The sequence below is a fragment of the Nasonia vitripennis genome, chromosome 3 (assembly GCF_009193385.2).
Source record: "Nasonia vitripennis strain AsymCx chromosome 3, Nvit_psr_1.1, whole genome shotgun sequence".
In the NCBI taxonomy this organism is placed as follows: domain Eukaryota; kingdom Metazoa; phylum Arthropoda; class Insecta; order Hymenoptera; family Pteromalidae; genus Nasonia; species Nasonia vitripennis.
Window position 1 is genome coordinate 6,721,527 of NC_045759.1, and position 17,556 is coordinate 6,739,082.

Below are 17,556 nucleotides of genomic sequence, written 5' to 3' on the forward strand. Positions count from 1 at the left end.
GTAATTTACTCCAAAGTGCACGCAAACACCTGCACCGCGAAAGCACAATAATTTTCCTCGCCACTTATAATTACCCGCGCTTTGTGTACCATATAGCGAGATGCGCAAAAAAAGAGCAAGCTCCCGCGCAGCAACATTGATTTAAGCGCCGTCTAAAAAGCTCGAGGGGGTATACGTCGCTTGACCAAAAGTATACGCGCCAGACGCGACCCTACTCCGAGCCTTTGATATATACTCTCTCGGCCGGTTTGCAACTGTTTACCGAGTAAAAACTGACAGTGCCGTAAACACGCGAATACTCCCGGTGATTTATGCACTACATTTCTGTGTTTTGTCGAGCTTTCGCGGATTCCAGAAGTGGACGAAGTGAGAATTCGATTTATCGTAGTTTAACGTTCGATAAATAGAACGAAGAGTATGTGGATGTCGTTATCTATATAATTATTAAATATTTTATCATGCTCGAATGGGATTCGAATTATAATTATCCAATAATGCGCATTAATAACCTTCTATGTACAAGACTCTGTAACATAATAAAAAGATAAGTTGGCAGTTTCGAACGAAACTTTTGTTGTAATTCATCTAGTCTAGAAAACTTTTCGTATAACTAAGCTTTCATTATTAATTAGATCCACGGAATTAATCAACCGAGCGCAAAATTTGCTTGTTATGAAGTGCCTTCTTTAGCCTCAGAAAACTAGAGAACTTTAGCGAAGTCAAAGTAAGAAAATTTCTCACAATTTACAAAGTAAAAAAATATTCGCCTAAAACTAATAATAATTGAAATTCTCATGCATCGAAGTTCATGATTTCCGAAATTCACTCATGTTCTACCCAGATCTAACAAAGTCCACCGTCATCATCCCCGTTATAGCAGAGCAAAGTGCATTTCGAAATCAAAGCTGCCGCGAAAACTCGACTCCGACATTCCACGTCTGGGCGCGACAGAAATTTCCTCCCTCCGAATATACGCGGTGTCGAAGTTTGTTGTATACGCGACGCTTGTTTCCACACTATGTAATACAGCAATATGTGCACGAAGTGCAGGAACTACTGTCTGCTCTCGAGAGATGATTATCGCGACTACTGGACGTATGTTTACGTACTTTCCTCGTCCATACTACGTATACATGGAAATTTCGCTTCGAGGCTTGTCTATAGGAATCTTTATATGCTTTAGAGTTATATGCGTCTGTGAATTTTGTCTGCGAGAACGAAGTCGACTGTTTGGTCTCAATTTAATTAAACAAATTACACGCTCGAGGTAGAACTGAACGAGATAATTTCGTTTGCGTCGGTGCAGCATTCATACTCTAATTACATTTCTCTTTGACGGATTAGATAAAACTTGAATTACGCACGAGCTCTGTTGCTCGTTAACTTTGTTCGAACCATATGCCATGCTCTTTGTCGGTCTGTTTAACGCTGCTGCTCTCCCGTATATAATACTCGTGACTGCTATGCTCGTATCGATTGTCACTTTGAAGGCCGTTGCAATCAGTGCGTCATTATAATTACTTCTTTCTCTAACAAATAATCATGTCATTTCGCGAGAAAAAGATGTATAACAGTTCGGAAAATCAAGCGGACGGTGAATCGATCGCGTTTCTCGAGTAAAGGTTGTCGGCGTCGTCTCGAGGAGGAATAATTTCTCTCTCGTAGCGGCGCGACGCTTTTCATTGTCTCGACGACGACGACGATGGAGAAGAGGCTCGTCACAGCCAGAGGGAATTTCACTTGTTGCGCGACAACGTCTTATACTCGGCTCGCCGTTAAAGTCGGAAGCGTACACGAGATCAGCCGTGCAAGATCGAGCCGGATAGCGATGTGGGCGGAATCGTTGAGCCAGTTTGCGGCTTTGGCGTTGTCTTAACTCTCTATTACAATTTTGATTTTGTTGCGTGTACAACATACGCTAACGTTTCTTACATTTTTCGACCATAAAACAACAAAAATTTTCGACGTATAGCAGCGAAAGCAAAGTAAATGAAGCTTTTTTCGCTCTCAGCTTCTAAAGTTCAGTTTTATTATTCAGTTTTATAAAGTTCTTAGCTGTAACCATCCACATGATTGTATATATGCAGTTATAACTTGAGCGGTCATAGCATCAGATCCGACAAGGCTGCTTTGGAGTAGGTGGTACACCTCTATATATACATTCTGCGCGTAAATTCTGATGAGGGTAAAGTGCGCCATCTATCTTCGCTAGGCAGAAACTCGGCAATAGTGCCGGAATGTTCAAGCCGCAGGAGAAAGGCCAGTCTGCATTCCCGTGCGTCCATCTACAATTAAAAAATAAATTAAGTATAATATTAAATTTAAAAATGAATTTAACGAACAAAAACTCCATCAACAAGGGAACAGAAATCGACGAACACTTCTCAAAGCTCCCCGGAGCCTCTCGAGTTATTCGGTCAAACTCTCGCGCGCACGAATCGCTATACTCCAAAGCGTTTAATCCAACGAGCGAAACTTCCGAGTGACGCGCCGCCGCCGCCGCGACCCTAATCGCGATTAATTGCAATTTCGGCGTAATGAAGAAGTCCGACCCTAATGACACCGGCTGCTGCAGTCGCTTGCGGGTATCCATCTTGCCAGGAGTTTCTGAAGGACCGCCGGCGACGACGACGCGCTGTTTGTCGCGATAATTACGCGACGACTCGTCCGTTCCGACTACGGCGACTATCTACGAGAAGTCTCTCTCTCTCTCTCTCTCTCTCTCTCTCTCTCTCTCTCTCTCTCTCTCTCTCTCTCTCTCTCTCTCTCTCTCCCTCTCTATCATCGCTGTTTCTCTCGATGCGGTTCGTTGACTTTGGTCAGAAGTTTCGGGAATGATTGGATTCGATGCGTAGATTTTGTTGTGATTGTACAAGAAGCGTAGTTGGCTTTTAAAATAGTTGAATTGTAAAACTAGCGCGCAAGGACGTAGCGACGGCGGCAGGTTGTTAGTCTCGAGATTAGCAGAATTACAAGTTTCAAACGCTCGATCATAATCACACTGTCGTCCTTAATGTCACGATCCTCTAATAGAAACTTCATAATGACTTTTCTCAACAAGATTTGCGCGGCTGCCGCGAGTTGTAATTGATTTAGAACATAGTTTAATTTCCCCCCGCTCTCGCTGTATTAATTAAGAATTACCGGATTAATCCTCTCCAATGCAGCGCAACAGCCTTCAACTATACGCTGCGTCCCTTATATAAGTATTCTTTCGAACAAAATTCAAAGAGTAGATCGACTTATGCTGTACAGCCTGCTTTTCCAAGTAAAAGAAAATAAGGGAAGAAAGAGACGAGCATTGAAACGGTGTGTGCACACACCCCCTCGAGTAGTAGCGGATAATATCGGCGAAGCGATTATGTATACGCTCTATACATCTCATCCCGGCAATGAATCACTCGACGGACGACTCGATCTCTATCGGCTTTCAGAACTCCCGCGATGTCTCACTCGCGCTCTATATGCCGACGCGGAATCTTCGCGCATATAAATCGCGAGCAATCGATCAGTCATCTGCCCCCTCTCTTTAGGCTAAAAGGAAAACGCTGTTTCGGAAAATCAATACGTGGCTTTCTGTTTTATCCAGCGCGTTCGTAAAGTACGCATTTTTTAAAAAACGTTTTCTCAATTACTAGTAACCGCAGCTAGAGGACCACCCGCGCTAATCGCTACTTACCTCGCCTCGATTCATCGGCGCGAGTATCGAATTTCTCGTATACGCGCCTGTGCGTTCGCGTAAAGCGAGAGATCGCAAAAACGCAAATTCGGAACGCCCGCATGCTATCTGACGAGGCCGATCGAACGTATAATATAGTCTCTCTCTCTCTCGTTCTTTCGAAACACGATACGATCGCGTCGCGATATAGAAATAATGGGGTTCATTTTGCCGGCTGACCTGATCCGCTTCCACACGGAGTGCGTCCCTTAGGGGGATGGATCCGACGAGCTGAGGGTCGACGCAGGCAGTCTTCTGCTTCGTCTTCTTTTGTATGCATTGCCGCGGACCCGATTACATTATACATTGTTCACGCTTCTGCGGCTCTCGACGACGATGGTGGGCCCCTCTGATATATATTCGATGGGGGTATGTATATGTAGGCCGACGGGTTGTGCCGTTTTTATTAATTTGCGCATCGCTGCCGCCGCTGCTGCTGCTACTCCGCCGGGGGTATGTCGTATATGGGAAGGTTTTATTGTGCGATATATAGGCGGGACGTATACGGCCGGGGCGACGATGCTTATCGTCGTGGTTCGAGGAGCCGGAAATTTATGTAGATCAGTTGGCGAGCGATCGCGAAGTATAGTAAAATTTTCAGTTTATTGTAAAAATGCCTTAGAAAAATGTTGTATGTGTGTGTGAGATAGCGAATTTTTGTTCATTCTTCGAAATATATGTGGATGTGAAGCAGAATATAGTAAAAAGGAAGCGAAAAAAATGAAAAATCGAAAACCCGGTGTCTCATTTGCACAGTTTACCACGCCGAACCTTGGTCGTGTGCGCGACCTTGATGGGGTCCTCCATAACGATCCGCCCTTCGCAAAATCCAGACGCCGCGTGATAATGAAAGCGGGGCGGACACGTGCCCTGCACGAGAGCACGTGCGCAAGCGTATTATATCAAACTTTTGTCGCGCGACCCTTAGTATATTTCTCTCACTCTCTTTTCGCGACACTTTGTGTTATTATATGGGTACAGTGCAGGCCCTGCGTCGGGACATTCGCAGATGCGTCGGGGCGGAGCTCGGGACGTTTGATGATTCCTTTGTGAGTCCATCTGTAACGGGAGATTTGGCGATGCAATTTTATGGGGAGGATGATTGCGAGAATGGCGAACGAGTTTTTGCGAAAGGGAATGTATAGAGCTGAATTTATGCGAGAGAGAATAATTGAGAGAATGGCCTCGTTGTCGCGGATTCGCTTTTATATCGAACTGGAGATGGAAAAAAGAACTTATCGCTGTTTCAGGTCGCGCGAAGTAGCTTCGGACACGTTCGTCGTGCAAACGAAATACGTTGCATGGAATCGAGCCGATATTCACAACGATAAACGAGAGTTTGAACTTACATTCCGTAGCGTAGTTTTATAGTCCGCTATTTGGAAAATGGATCACAGGTGTAAACGGTTATCGATCGCAGCTCGCGGGGATATTCGACGTACAACCGCGCCTATGATTATTCGGTTGAATTTCTGTAACGGTGTCAGCCCTCGTGTATACACGTTACGTAACCGCGAAATAATACACGACTGCGCCTGGAATAGACAGTTATTAAGGTTGAATTGAAATTTGCGTCATATCCCTATTTACGCCGTATGAATTCCCGCGAATTCGAAGACACGCTCGTGTCGTTTGAATACCAATGCGTCCTAATTACGCATCCAGGATATTCAAGCTCATTCAATAATACGGTTCGCCATGTAATACATTCGCAGCGTACATGAATTCAGTTATTGGCTCGCAATCCCGAAACGAATTCTTTTCGCACATTACCCGGTTAAAATTCCCAGTATAGAGGACTACGTTCGCTCGATGAAGAGCTTTCTCCTGCGTATATCGGCCATTTCATTAGCCCGTATAACCGCGCGCAGCAATCACGTGTCGCTTCGGCCCCGGCAACGACACGAGCCCGCGTCGCATTAGCAAACACTAATCGAATCAATCAGTTACCTCTCTCTCTCTCTCTCTCTCTCTCTCTCTCTCTCTCTCTCTCTCTCTCTCTCTCTCTCTCTCTCTCTCTCTCTCTCTCTCTCTCTCTCTCTCTCTCTCTCGCTCGCTCGCTCGGCCCTCTCGTACACACTTGCGTCATTCGTTCGCGAGCTATGTGTAGTCTTCCGAATAATTATACACAATAGATGGACGATCGACGCGGTAATTTTGCTCGTCTCAGCAGCCCAGTGCAGCGTGAGAGAGATTTGCCGTGTACACGGAGACAGTGATACGCGACGCGGTTACGCGGAGATAATTCTATGATGGACAGCCTCTCAGACTAAGGCGTGTGTTATGGCTGTATGTACGCGTGAACGTTCTGGACTCGAAGTGGGTAGAGATGTATTTCGGGTCGAGATGTCGGGACTTGAGACGTCGTAAAGTTTGAGCGACTTGTTGGATTGCGCTTCAGCTAGGGTCTCCCGGATGATTGCGCTTTATGCTAATGTTTATCGTTGTGAGGTTTGCTGGTGGTAATTATAATTAGTTGTAACTACAATGCATTATTCCGCATAATGATTATACGAAACGCTTAACAAACATTTTTCGCGATTAACTCGTGCCAGTTCGTTTCACATCCTACGTCTGCATTAATACCGTGAAATATTAGTCGTCAGTGTCATCCAGCGTTGCAGCGAAAGCGCATACCTCGTAAAAAAGTTACGCGAGCTCGAATTGATTCCCTTCGATCCTCCCTATACACATTTCGGCGTATACATACATACCACGCTATGTATACCGTATAGCAAACATCCGCAGAGAATTTTAAAGTCGCCCGGTTATCGCGTTCCCTCTCTATATGCGAAAATACTGATGCATAAAAAAAGAAAAAAGCGAGAAAAGTCTCGACGCGTATGTATGTGCAGCGCTGCACGGCTGCCGAGGTTTTTATTACCTCTACATAGAAATACACTCGGCAAAAATGTTTGCATATAGAAACAATTTTTCTTTCTATGTTCGCTTGTTTTATACGCGTCTATTGAAACAGTAACTATACCCTTCGTGTATAGGTATTTCCCGATAAAAAGAGAGAGGTTCGTTTCAGCTGGTTTTTCTATAAAGAAACTTGCTTTATTTTCTTTTTTCTGTGCGCGTCTTTTTTTTATAACAAACTGTGCAATCATTTCTAACAAATTTCTCAGTCAGCGGTGCTTTTTATCGTATACCGAAACGCGAAACGAGTCCTCGCGCGTAGCTCGGATGTGTATAGCTCAATACCCCGATAAATCCTTGCTTATTGCGCCGTCATAGCTGTACACACGCGGACCCTTTCATAAATCCCAAATCTCTCGGAATGAAAGTGTTATTGCAACTGGTTAGCTGCCCCTTCGTGATGTATTCCGTACGCTCGCGCAAACAAAATTTTACGGCTCTATACCCTGCCGCAACCGAAATCGTGCGCGAAACTCGTATTTACGCACGTTTGCATATAAAATATTATAACAATTTGCGTTGACAGCATGAAAAGGCGCAACTATCAAACGCGAGACGGTGACAGGGCTCCTATTAATTCGTCGTCGCGGAAAACGATCTAAGCGATATCCCGGCCATTAATGCGACCGAGAAACAAGAATTTTGGCAAATTGATTCTGGCCTGATTCCAAAATTAGATCGTATTTCAAAGCCCTCCTCCCGTATTTCGAGTGCCAAAGACGGTTTTGCGCGCGGCAATTTGTCCCTGGACCGCGCGCGGGCAAAGATTGTCGGGAATAAATATTTTTGCGCTCCTTTTATTGACCCCCTTTCGTCCCTCATAAATCTCGCCGGCTATAATCTCTATTATACAATATTCCCAAGTTAATATTTCTTTAAAAGCGCCGCGCTCTCTCTCTCGATTAATGCTCATAAAGCTCAGTGATTTATCGTCCCGTTGTATTTATGAATTTCTGATTTCAATGCGGTTATCTTAAAAAGCGTAGAACGTAGAAAATCGCAAATAATTCTCCGATCCATCGGGGCCGATATTTCAGAGAGCAAAGGCCGTGTATAGAATTTATAAAGTTTAACGTAAAATGCAAGTTGTAAATTTCATTATCTAAATCTGCATACAAACAGTCTGCCCCGAATGCGCTATCAAATGCGCATCACTCTTTTCATCTCGAGCTTAAGTCCAGCCGATCGATTTTCCCGATAAAAATTTCCTCCTTGTGTAATCTCCGACGGTTCCGCTCGCGTCGATTCATCATATCGTATATACCGGCATCACACATAATGCCCATAGCGCACAGCATCCATATGGCGAGAAGTCCGTCGAAGACTCGAAATCGAGAGGAACAAACAGCAGCCAACACAGCTGCCCGATTCTGGCAGCTGCCTGTGCCGCGTGTAAACGCGCACGCGGTATGTATGGGTATGGTTTTTCGGTCGAACGCCGTATTGACACGCGTCGAAGAGTGGATCGACGTTGACACCGGAGTCTACTGATGAAATGTGGATAATCGATGGGCTGCAGAAGTAAACGCGTAAAAGGTATACGTGTACATGGTTGAGTTTTATAGTTTTTTCGCTTACGTAAAAATCGTTATCGTTTAAAATTCCGGATTAATTAAGCAATGGAGCTCACGCGTGTGCTAAATCATTGACACCTCTAAACCGAAAATACCCCCTAACACGCGTCATTAGCGCAGCGTGTTAACAATCCTCATGAATAAATAAATGATAGCCGCGCTCGTTTAATCCTAATTTACCAAAGTCGAAATGGAGCCTCGGACAAACCTCTCATTCTCTTCCCCCAAGCGGAAAAACTCCTACTCACCGTTAATTGCGCCATACGCACACCCCCTGATCTCCACGCAACTAATCGTCTCCTAAATTCATCTCAATCTCCCGAACTCGCCCCTTTTTCCACGCAAAGGGGCCCACTGCACGTATACGCGTATACATACATAGAAGTCATCAAGGCCGGCACACGCCAAACTGGCAGACGAAACATTTCGGCTGCTGCAGTGCATTGTGTGCGTAGTCGAGCAAAGAGGGCACCCGGCACAACAACAACAGGTTTCCGCGGCTGCGACGCGCCCACCCGAGAAACACCAAGAGCCAGAGTGAATAGAATACAGAGAACGCGTGCATGCGTTTGTGCGGAGGAACGTGTGTAGGAGAGGGCGGGGTAGGTAAAGAGCGAGACGGGTTTGCGCATGGAACGATGCGCGTGAAATTGGTTTGTTGAGAATATGAAGTGTCTGCTGTGATACGCGAGCTTTCTTTGTTTTTCAATAAGTTTTTAGTTATAAAAGGGAATTTTAGGTTTCTTGGTGGTACACGTAACTGTATGAAAATTCGTATTAATTTTATTCGATTAAATTGTTCGGGAGAGAAAAAACGACTATTGAAAACGATGAAGTTTTCAACGCTATATTATTAAAATCAAAAACCAAAGAACTTAGTCTAAAGCTGTCAACTATGCCCAAATCTTATCATCGACCTCTAACGAAATATCACAATCTTTACATCCGAAAAGACAACTAATTTCTCCAGATCAAAACTTCAAAAAATTTTCCATCCTTTCCCCGAATCAGGCATCATCCGAAAAGCAAACACGAGCACCACCTGCGCATGACCACCTCCGCGCGCGTAAACTTTCCGAGCCACCCGTTACATGCGGGCTCGTGCGCCGCAGTCCCTCTGGCACGCGTCCGCTCTCACTTTCTCTCTCTCTCTTTCTCTGCGCAGCTGCTTCTTTTTAGAGCTCGTGCCATCTGCCGCTACCGCCGTGTGTCGTACGCGTGCGCGTTCCGGTTCTTTCTCGTTTCTAATGCACTGCGGCGTCTCGCCTCATTATACGACTGTAAACGTCGAATTGCGCGAGGTGGGAGGATAGTTATATTGTCCATTTAATTTTAAGAAATATGTGGTCGAATTTGTTAATTAACATGAAATTTGTCTCTGTGGAATGTTTCAATCCAACAGCTGTACAAAGCCCTTTTGGGATAATTATGAATGTATAATCCGCGCAAAGCTCGAGTGGTCCTGAAATTATACTTCAATTAAGAGGTCATTAAGCTTTGAACAAAAAGGTCAATGAATTTTTCGTTCTATTGGCTTTGTGGAATAATGATGAATGCAAACACAGCGAGAGAGAGAGGAACTAAATTAATTAGGGACGGTGCGAGAGTACTTGGGCAAAATACGATTACATAATCGTAAAAAAGGGAGAAACGCTCTCTCACGAACTGGAAACAAAGTTATGATGAAGAACTCGGGGGCACACAAGTTATATTGTAATGAAAAATATGCTAATGCCTGGAATATGTATTAGCGTTATACCGCTGCGAACGTAATTCAGTCTTAAAACAATGATTTCGAGCCAAATAAGAAATCAGAAGTTGGGAAACTTTATATTAGCGTAGCGCCCCTATACTTTTTTATCTAGTGTATCGATCAAGTTATCTGTGATAATTGTAGGATGATCGACGTATCCCGTTGGATTGGCCGGTACTTAGGCGATCTTTTCTCGTTGAACACGCGTGCACGCTTCTCAACCCTCAATTTTCACGATAACGCACCATTCGCGAAAAATCGCTTCTGTAAACTACACGCGCTCGAAAATTAGCATTCAAATCCTGCTCTTAAAAAATCTCCATCGCACTATACCCTCCGTTCATATGCCCACAAGCGTTCAATTCACCCATCTTCCTAAAAAAATCGGGCCGCTTTATAATACGCTCGAAAAACCGAGCATCCCGCTCCCGGCAGCCTTTATCCCTTGCGCAAATGAAACTCGCTCTTTCCACCTCTCTCAAATCTTTTTAAACTCTCCCTTCCTACACGCACACTGACTCACGCTCGACGTACTAAGCCTCGCGCGCACATGGCGGTTCTGCTGGCATTGACGATCTCGCGTTGGGGCTTTGCATGAAAATTAGCATAATAATAACGAAGGGCTGGGCTGCTGTCGCGCTTTTAGCTATATATACACTAAAGGGGAAGCTGATGAAACGCCGGAGTGGAAAAGGTGGCGATTCTGATGGCGACACGCGACCACTTCTCGTTTTCAGCAGTGGACTCGCGTTGCCGGATGGTTCGGATCTCCCTGTGCGTTGGGACTTGTGAGCCGACCCTGTTAGGCGCTGTAGAAGAACAAAGACGGAATGAGATGGATAGCTGCGATTATCGTGCAAAAATATGGAGGGAATTAAGTACCGAGTGTGAGCTTTAAGAAGTGATTTAGTACGAAAAGTAACGAATTTTTTATAAAACGGTATACTGTAAAGTTTTCCGCGTTTTAAAGCTGAGCTTTGATGCAGATAAAGCTATACATACCGAAGCTTTTAGAGCTCGAAATGAAATATGAATCGGTCAATTTACAAATGTACACTTGCATTTTTCATTGGCAATCTCTTTGGAAACTGACTGACTGAGCTCGCGGATGTATCGGACATACAAACGCGCGCCAGCGTTAATAATGAATGATAAGCGGTTTACCAGGCTTGTTTTCCAACGTATAAACATTTGTGATAAAGTTTCCGAGTAAATTTACTGCAGGATTTTACCACTATCAACAAAATAATATCATGACACAATGAAATTTCACCAACGTTATCATCAAAATGCTCAACTCCTATCTCGTGTACTACGTAAAAGAAGATTATCCGCGTGTACCTCATCCTCTCACTCAGATCTATTATCATTATTAAAATTCCCCATCAATTATTTACGTGTTTTTCACTTTACCGCAGTGCGCAGACCCGAGACCCTGTATGACTCGAATATTCGCGACTAAGCTCTGCGCGTGTTTTATCCCTCTCTGGCAATCCGAATATCGAAAAACATTCCCCGACTTCAGAGGAGAGCTTTTTGGATTTATGAGAATCGACTGACGCAGTGGCGTATGCGCCCCGCGCTGCAATCGATACCGTATAACAACGAGGTTGATGCATCTGTCGCGTTCTGTGCTCTGTACGGCTTATCTGTATTTTTTTTTCGCTGGCATTTTACGTTTGAAGCACTACGATTGTGGTGAGTTTGACATGTCACTCTGATGTATAAAGTGGATTTGCGATTCGAGCGATTTTACAGCGAAGTGTGGGAGAATTTCAAAACTAGAAGATTAGCAACAGATGTAAAGAACACATCGTCGTGTTCGATGAGCAGACATTAAAACTCCCCGATGTAAGTTCGGGGCATTACAGGCACGTTGACACAGCAGCAGCAATAGGTTATACCCTATACGGCACACGGCATCAGCGATTCATTTCCCCAAGGTAACCGCCTGCAGCGACTATTCTCGTTAAAATTTCCCGTCGTCTCCTTGCCGTGCCACATCAAACTCCGTCGTGTGGTCCACGTGTGGCTAGCGACGGGTCGACTCTCTCTCTCTCTCTCTCTCTCTCTCTCTCTCTCTCTCTCTCTCTCTCTCTATCTTGTCAATAATTGAGGCGGATGCTACAGCGCCGGGAATTTCGGCCGCTATGTATAGACATAGAACGGCATCAGCACCGCGGCAAATTGGAAAGTTCGTCTCCGAGTCGTCGGGGATCGTGGCCGTTGTTTTCCCTCGCGACGGCAGACAGGAAGACACGACAGGAGAGACCCGAGTTTATACTCGATCCGCAACGGAGCTCGAAGTTTAACAATAGGGGAGTGAGAACGAGGCTGGGGATTTCGGAAAGGGTTATAACATCAGCGAGAACGGCTTTTAGGATGAGCTGTGTGTGATGCATAGAGTGTGAAATACATTACTCTGCTTCGCTGACTTATCGGTTATATCGATTTTGAGGCGTACAGCTTTTTGCTGGATTTTTCACGAGTTTTACGCATTAGTAATAATTGCATGGATTTACCAGTGATTTGGAGCAGTTTCGAATTCCTTGCGATGATTCAGTAGTTATTTGTTCAGAGACAGCGTACACGACAGTGATATTTCTTCAGAGTTCAGCCTGTGTTTATCAGTAGTCACCCTAAAAAATAATTTGCTAATCAAACATACAGACCCGCCAAAATCAAGTATGCGTATATTAGCAACAAACTTTTGGAACAGAACCATGCATGTTACCAACTTATGTAAAACCTAACACATTTCAAAAATTCAAGGGATCCACTTTCCCAGCTGTTCCATCCCAGAGAAATCCTCTCTGCAGCCGAGAAAGTTTCCAGATTCCACGCATGCGCGATCCCATTGTACAGACAGTAGCTTTTGAAAGTGTCCTCGTAGTGCGCCACTTCAAAAATTTCCGTAAGCCTCATTCTGCAAAGAAGCCCATAAATGAGTTCTCTAAACGAAATTTTGCGCACATTTAAATCGCGATAAATCATAAATATGTCTAACATGCCATCGGCAGTCAGTTACAATCTGATACTCATCATGACCAGCTTCGAAAATTTGTTCCGTGACCATCAAAGTCTCGGTAGCCAGTTAACGGGACTCACAACTTTGCGTTCGCGTAAATTCATTAAGCAAGTTTTGCCGTCGGCAACCCCTCGTCCCTGTAGATCTCCGTGCTAACGATCTGCGCGCGCTCACAGCGTACAGACATATCGCAAGCTCGATTTGTCGCCAAATTGAAATCGCTTGGCCGTTTAATTTCAATTCACGGACAGTTTGAGCGGATGTGCCTAACTTTGCCGTGCACGTGTTTAATTTGAAATTTGCGCGTCAGAGAACCACTTGATCTTGGAGTAGGCTTTTGGACCGATTACCGATTTTAGTGTGACGAGATGAGTGAATATTTTTTAAACTGTAAATTGTGCAATGCATTATTCTTGATACATCTTGAATGATTAGATAATGTGCAGATTTTTGTTTTTCTTAAGTAATGTGAAGAAAAGAATTTTAGTTTAACTGATGATACTTATAAGCTTCATTTTCATTACCATTCAATGTTTAGTCCTTTACGATCATGTGATTCGGCACCTACCAAAATCTGTACAATTGCTTGTCTGGCAGATGTAGTTGTTCCCTCCTTTTCTCAAGTTCGAGATTAAAACTCAGAAAGTTGAGTCTGCAATCTGCGCTGGTATTATGGGTGATACAGTTTACATCTCGTCTCTGCTAGTGGATTTCATCCCAGACGGAAATTGGATTGCGTCTTGTAACGATGAGAATTAGCCTCCACAAGTGAAATTAAACGTATACATAAAGTTGGAAAAAATCTAAAATTATGTTTTACTGTAAGTACTTTTTATAATAGTGCTAAAATTGTTTGTGCCAATGTAACATTTAATTCAATTTGAACTTTGATAGCGTATTTAACTGATCATTGAAGAAGAAAAAACATATTTTATTGTGACGTTGAGCTACACATAAAAATAGAATGCATCGATAGTTTTCATTACCTCCATCTTTGTACTCTGCTATATTCTTCAATCAGGGGATAAAACCCCAGGATTCAATGTGCTGGAACGTGTATTTTTCTAGAGAATCTTCGTTAAAATATGTATGTTGTAGGACAAAAACGTTGTATGTACGTATTTGTTTGCAAAATCACATCAATATGGCAAATAAAAATGTCAAACCATCTGTAGTTCATTCTAATAGTTCACTAGATTAACGATTTTCTATTTCATTCTCTGTCTTGAAGTGTAGACTGAAATGAAGGCTCGATAAAGGCTCCTCGGATTGTAGAGTAGCTGCTTTAGTGTCCTGTCTATCAGAGCCATCTGCCGGATAATTTTCTTGGCAGCCAAGCAAAAATCATCGTAGAGCTCTAATCAAGACTCCGTTAGAGAGAAAAAACCAGAGAGTCGAGAAGTTTTGCGCCCTTCAGTAATCGAATATATAGAGGGAGCATGTACTGCTGGTACTGCTACTAGTGGCTTCAAGAGACCTTACTCCTATCAGAAGGGAAAGAATATCATCTGATGCGAAATGAAAAGGGTAAATATGCGGTTTTAATAAAGGAGTTTGGGGTGATTATTTGTGGGTATTATTTCAATTTCTAAGCCTGTTTGTCGTACATTCGATTTAAACAGTTGAAGACAAAATTGTGGATTCTTTTATATAACCATTTTATAATTCTAAAAATACGTTTGCATAACAATAATTTAATTGATGTATTAAAAGTTTTCTACAAAATACACTCTGAAAAGAATAAAACATGCGGATAATGCGAACAGAAATTGTGAGTACAAGGTAAAACAAACCTGCTTGGTAAAATATTCTCCAGATACGCAATATATACACCTACACCCCATAAGTCAGCTGCTACAAAATTTAGGTAGGAGAAAAATTGCGTTGAAATTGTATTACTTTCAACTATCTGAAAGTTAAATTGGTTATATACGTGAACAATGTAGAATATGAATTTGATACTTTTTTGCAACAAGGAAATGGAACAAGCCTTTTTGAGTGTTTGAATTTGACCGAAATCATCAATGAATTTTATGAACTATCGCTTTACCATTTCAATTAGTTAATATTAGTGCATTTTTATACTAGTAAGAGAATATGCAATTATAACCTTGCGTAAGCGTTTGCACCTGAGCGCAATAAGTGAACTTATGGACGACTAAATCGTTCGATGTAAATGCATGAAAATAGGCCTATTGCACAGACCCGTTTAAAAAAAAAAAAAACAGCTACTTTAGACCTGGTTGAGGTATTTCAGCACTTGTCATTGTCTGGTACTGAGCATCTCACCTTCGCTAGAATTGGCTTGTTTCTCCTCTCCTTGTTGCACATTATCCTTATGAAAATGAAGAGAATATTAAAAGATTTTTTATTTTCTTACAGTTATTAAAACATATCCTACGACGCATAGTTGCAAAGTAACACTAATTATGTTACTTAAAGCTACGTATGAATATGTCTGTTTAATATTTTTCGCAAAAGTCAGATAATTTTCATGTTTCATCAAGAGATTTTTCGTTGCAGCAGTACAGAGATCTATACTGGCTTCTTTGCAGCAAGTATTGGAATAATCTTTTATAGATTTTCTTATTACATGCACTTTAGTGGTAGCGTGAAATACCTTAAAAAATATAACTTTTACAAAATTAATGTTGACATTGACATGTATTTGGCCTAACTAACTTGGCACATGATTTACAAGCAGTGCAAGTAGACACTCCATGACTGCATGACCATTACCAACGATGAAACTTTCAATTACTTGCATGAGACTAATCAATCCGAAATTCCGCTAAGTTTTCTTTTTAAAGGGATACGTTGCTGACATCGGATATTGTTAACCCTCTAGAGTCTTTGTTTGTAAATAAGACGATACACTTGCTAAAGTACAGAAGAAGCCTAAACTATTGTAACTTAACGCGATAACTTGAATTAAAATTCCTGAAATTTTCATATTTTCATGCAAGACTTCTGTAGTGTGGGACCGAAACTATTCATAAATATATCAATATTTCCATAAGCTTCTCGAGCATTAAGAATTTGAAATGAAAGATTTATTATAATTAAAATAATTATGATTATAAATCCCTTTGATTCTGAAGTACCAGGGTAGGACCCAATGATTTTTAGTCCAATCTCGGTGTATCGGTAAGTAGCAGGATTTTCTGTCACCATTGCTGGTAATATTATTTTATACAAATTTCATGATATTTTATTTACAAATCTTTGTGCCCCCAAAATTCAAGCATACATGTAGAATTCTAAATTAACCTTCATCTATTGTTCGAAGTGTATTAATTAAAAATAAGTGAAAGATAAGTGTATTAATTAAAAATAAGTGATCAGAAAACAAAAATTATTGAAACATTAATTCTATTCTCAAAAAAATATATAAACTGACTCGTCGAGCTTAACTTACTGTTATATTATAAAAATTGCGATAGTTCAGCTATTTTATTGATACTCTTGGAAGAATTCAAGTATAACCATAAATTTATTTTAACGTACTGATTTCAAATCTTTCGAAGCATCACGCTTGATGTTCTTTGCTGTGAGGATCTATTGCAACTCAAGAAATATCCACAAACGTATTCAATAGCTACAATGTTTTGTTTTAGTATCCATTTTCCTAGCAACTAAGGTTTCCCTAGAATTTTACTTTTGCATGCTTGAATCAAATATTGAATATTACCGCATGCGGCGCTGTGCAATTTCCTGTTTAATCATTCATTCTTGAGCAAGCTTGATCGAAGAGATTTGATACGATTGCGCTACATCAATATTGAAAAATTACAGAACTACTTGTTAGAGAAATAAAAAAAATATTATTACTTGAAGAAATATCGTTCAAATGCATAAATGATGAAAAATATTTCTGAAAACGTATCATGACAAAGCTTGCGGGGGGGGGGGAGGGGTGTCATCTACATTTTTTTCTACGGGACTGGGCATAGACTCTTCAATACACAATTACAGTGAGACAGGCTGATGATAGCCTACACAGAACTGTAGAGAAAATGTACATGGGATAGGAAAATGTAAATCTATTCTTGTGCCAAGATTCGAGGGTCAGCGATCGGACACGTCAGAGATTTTCTGTAAAACATAGTATTATTGTGTGCTGCTCTACGTGGAAATGTTGCTTAACAGTGGAACTATCATTTTGATATAATAGTGAATAGATATACTCATACATACATATTCATTTTTCTCGGGTATTATCTTATGTTTAAATTGCGAAGTAGACATCGTGCATAGATGCGTTGGAAAATCAATTTTGAACGTACTATATCATGTGTAAAGACGTCTGCAGCGTTGGAAATACAATCTACTCATAGTATTTGCTTATTATAGTAGATATCAAATGATGAATCTAGAGAACGAATTTATGAGAAATACGCAGTAAGAAATATTAGTAATGATAGGTCTAAGGACACGTAAGAGATTCAGATTTAGACATGGTATATAATATGAACTCATGTCTGCGTAGAGAACACGCATATTCATTTATGCAAATTTAATTTATGTAAAAATATTATTAATGATACATTCAAAGAAATGT

General features: G+C 41.8%; 1 protein-coding gene and 1 long non-coding RNA gene across 19 annotated transcripts in view; one reads left to right on the forward strand and one right to left on the reverse strand.

Moving 5' to 3' along the window:
- The window catches only part of LOC103317425, a 219,560-nt gene that overhangs the window by 114,349 nt on the left and 87,655 nt on the right, over window positions 1-17,556 (forward strand). The window lies entirely within an intron of this gene.
- LOC116416749 lies at window positions 1,899-16,266 on the reverse strand. Of its 4 annotated transcripts, none has more exons than XR_004227093.2 (5): window positions 13,982-16,266; window positions 12,975-13,798; window positions 12,676-12,893; window positions 12,490-12,606; window positions 1,899-2,285 (listed from the first exon to the last, which is right to left on the reverse strand). It is a non-coding gene; the product is annotated as an uncharacterized LOC116416749 (long non-coding RNA). The 4 variants fall into 4 exon arrangements; XR_004227091.2 differs by having other exon boundaries at window positions 12,676-13,383; window positions 13,520-13,798; window positions 13,982-16,264; XR_004227092.2 differs by having other exon boundaries at window positions 12,676-13,798; window positions 14,162-16,266.